Source organism: Chaetura pelagica, unplaced genomic scaffold (assembly GCF_000747805.2).
Source record: "Chaetura pelagica isolate M959 unplaced genomic scaffold, ChaPel_1.0 scaffold802, whole genome shotgun sequence".
NCBI classification, from domain to species: domain Eukaryota; kingdom Metazoa; phylum Chordata; class Aves; order Apodiformes; family Apodidae; genus Chaetura; species Chaetura pelagica.
In genome coordinates this window covers 87,622-91,472 of record NW_009952432.1, presented here as the reverse complement: position 1 = coordinate 91,472, position 3,851 = coordinate 87,622, and the positions used below count along the sequence as shown (strand labels likewise).

At 54.3% G+C, this 3,851-nt stretch overlaps 1 protein-coding gene across 1 annotated transcript in view; it reads left to right on the top strand.

Annotated features, from left to right (window-relative positions):
* The window catches only part of STIM1 (stromal interaction molecule 1), a 60,384-nt gene that overhangs the window by 34,026 nt on the left and 22,507 nt on the right, over window positions 1-3,851 (top strand). The window lies entirely within an intron of this gene.

Below are 3,851 nucleotides of genomic sequence, written 5' to 3'. Positions count from 1 at the left end.
CCCAGAGAGGCTGTGGAGGCTCCTTCTCTGGAGACATCCCAGCCCCTCTGGAGGTTCCTGTGGGACCTGCTGGAGGGATCCTGCTTTAGGGGGTTGGATGGGGGATCTCCAGAGGTCCTTTCCTGCCCCACCATGCTGTGATCACTGACAAATCTGACCATGTTCTGCTGCTCATCCTCTTTTACCTTTTCAGCTCCCCCTTGGGGAGGAAAAGCTCCCAGTATTTCTCCCCCTGCTCCATGTTCCTCCCCTGTCTCCTGTGTGGGGCAGCAGGGACCAAGCAGGAGAGGTGTTGAACTTGACCTGTAGCTTCACCCTTGGGTGACCTCTAACCCCCACTCCAAACCATGAGCTCTTGATTATTTTTTTCTATCCCATCTTCACAAGGTTTTAGGAGAGGTTGACCCTGAGTTTTTGGTACAGACCAGCAGGAGAACATCCCCAAGTCACATAATGTGACATAGACCTGGGCAGAACGTTGGGTGCAATGCTGAGAAAACAGTGACACCTGTTCTGCCAGGAAGGATACACAGAGAATTTGTAAGAGAGTGAGTCCTAGGTCAGAAAAAGCATTTCCAGCTCTCCATGGAAGTATCCTGAGCACTGTGACATGAGCTACAGAATGGACATAAGGACCCTGCTCCTGGCACCTCCCTGCAGTGACAGAGGTGAACAACTGGGCATCTACAAGATTGATCCAAAACCCCAGTTCCTTCTTCATTCACCTGAGCTCTTACCTGACTGTAACTTACGGGTCAGTTCAAACTGAGATGGTGGGAGCCAGAACTGGAGGAGCCCAGTGAGTCCCTTGGGTACTGGGGGGCCACCAGCACAACCTCCCACTCTGACTGTGCCCAGCCCAATGTGCCACCAGGGAGGACAGGGAAGAAAATGAGGCAGAATCTGGATTTTCCACTGGTGAGGGAGGAATAATAGTCAGCAAACAGCAAATTTCCTTCCTGCTTGGGATACCAACAGCCCAGGCACCCTCAGGAGCCTGTTGCCAGCTTTGCTCTCATGGTCCAATGTTGTTCCTCCCACCTGGTCATCCAGCCTCTCCCCAGAGTCACTGAGCTCCACTTCAGGATACCCATTGGGATGTCCCTACTCACAAACACAGGAATTTGGTCATTTTATATTGTGGGCCATTAATTAAGGACATGGCCCCTTCCTCTTGTAACCCCAAGCCCCTCTACCCCACCTGCTCCTGGAGAAGGGAAGGTCTCCTCCATCCCACTTCCCCTTCCACTGTACATTTGCTAAAAAAACCCCAAGACCCAGGGGTGACCTAATGGCTCTGTTGTTTTTAGAGGCCTCCAGGAGGGATGCCCTGGCAGGGTGAGTATTGGTTTGTGCCACCTGACCCACACTGTGTGACCATAACACCAGTCACCCTCCCAGCCAGCTCTAGGCCACAGACACCATTAACCAGTCACTCCCACTGACCCTCAAGCTCAACCCATTTGAAGATCAATATTAATATTCCCCATCCCTGGAAGTGGTCAAGGCCAGGTTGGATGGGGCTGGGAACAGCCTGGTCTAGTGGGAGGTGTCCCTGTTGGATCTAGATGGTCTTTAAGGTCCCTTCCAACCAAAGTAATTCCATGATTCTATGAAAATAAGACCTTTTGCACCTGTTGAGTCGTGTCACTGAAGCAACACTGGAGGTGAAAGCTCCTCTGGGGGTGGGTGTATGGGATGGAGAAGCAGTGAACTTCTGGGGTGGGACTGTCCCCTACAGGGTTCTTCATACCCACCCTCTCTCCTCACCAGGTGATCCTTCCCCAGACCATGGCCCCAGCCAGGGCTGCAGACCCAGGGGCCATTCCTCACTTTATAAATTGCTGCTCTTATTGGTCAAAATGGGATCTTAGAAATCTTCCCAGGGGAGTGTAGACACAGGGAGTGACTCCTTTTTGTGTCAACTCCCCTGCGGAACCAAGAGGGTTTGTGTGTTGGACACTGTTGTGTGATGGCTCATCTCAACCACTGGTACCTCCCTACTGACCTGCACCACTTACTTCTTCCAGCAGTCCATGATCATGTTGTTCCTGGGAATGTTCTGGGCACTCCTCTACCCCAGATACCTAGTGGCAGATTTCCTGCCCACTGCTTCTCCACCTTCCTAAACCCCAAACACGGGTGGGTCATGGTCAGAGTTCTACCTGTGGTGGGAGCAGGACCCAGTGCTGCTCCTGTCCAAGGGGAAAAACTGACCTTCTGGGGTCCTGACTTGGTAACTTATTGAATTATTTCAGCAAGGCTCAAAGAGACTAAATCATGTGTAGGTGATAGAAAAGAAACTGGAGCAGCGTGACCAGCAGGGCCAGGGAGGGGATTGTCCCCTCTGCTCTGCTCTGCTCTGCTGAGACCCCCCTGCAGGGCTGGGAACAGCTCTGGGGTCCCCAGCACAGGAAGGACACGGAGCTGTTGGAGAGAGGCCAGAGGAGGCCCCGGAGATGCTGGGAGGGCTGGAGCAGCTCTGGAGCCAGGCTGGGAGAGTTGGGGTGTTGAGCCTGGAGAAGAGAAGGCTCCAGGGAGAGCTGAGAGCAGCTTCCAGTGCCTGAAGGGGCTCCAGGAAAGCTGGGGAGGGGCTTGGGACAAGGGCAGGGAGGGATGGGAGCAGGGGAAGGGTTTCCAGCTGGCAGAGGCAGCTGGAGCTGAGATGGGAGGGAGAAATACTACAATTAGTGGTGGCCTTGGCAGGGCTGGGTTAATGGTTGGACTTCATGACCTTAAAGGTCTTTTCCATCAAACAATTCCATGATTCTATGATTCATGATTTTTAAAGTCCCTCCACATCACATCTAGTTGAAGGGAAGTACTGGTGGTTCTTGATGGTCTCCAGCACTCAGTGCTTTTATACAAGGTTTTGGTATCTTCAACTTGCTTCTCACCCACTTTCTTCTAATTCTGGAACTGCTCCATCTCCAGCCCATCGTGAGTGTGCGGAGGAGACCAGAGCCCTGGTGTGTGGAGGAGACTTGAGCTAGGATGGCAGCAGAGTCCCCAGAAAGTGGCAGAACCTGCTGATTCCAGACGAGCTGTTTCTTTTCCTGACCAAGCAGCACATGTTCCGTGTCTAAATGTTTCTGTCTCCCTGTCCCAGTGAGACCCTGAGCTGCTCCCTGCACCCAGCTCGGGAGCTGCGGCTGGAAACGCAGTCACTGCTCAGCCTGGTCAGCACTTCTGCTCCCTTGGGAGGGTCTGGGGGGTTTGCAGACCCACGGGCAGGCAGCAAACCCTGCAGAGATTCCTACAGGCTCTGCTGAACCCCCTGAATATGATTCTGGAATATCCTTTATGCTCCTGTAATGAACTTGTGCTGCCTGAGGGCTTTGTTGGGGCTGTTGGGAGGCTGAGGAGCTGCAGGGAGGGGTGGAGAGCTCAGATCTGCTGACCCTGCCTGAGAGCTGAGGTGCTGGGGCAGGAATGGCTGGATGGCTAGGAAGTTTTGAAGAAGGAGCTCAGCTTTTAGACTGGAGCAAAGGAGGCTGAGGGGAGACCTGCTGGCTCTGCAGCTGCTGAGAGGAGGTTGGAGCCAGGGGGGTCGGGCTCTGCTCCCCAGGAACAAGCGACAGGACAAGAGGGAACGGCCTCAAGTTGTGCCAGGGGAGGTGGAGGTTGGATCTGGGGAACAATTTCTCCCTGGCAAGGGTTGTCAGGGCCTGGCCCAGGCTGCCCAGGGCAGGGGGGAAGTCCCCATCCCTGGGTGGGTTTCCAAGCCCTGGAGATGTGGTGTGAGGGAGAAATTCTGTGCTGTGAGGGTGGGAAGAGCCTGGCCCAGGTTGCCCAGGGAAGCTGTGGCTGCCCCATCCCTGGGGGTGTTGAAGGGCAGGTTGGATGGGGCT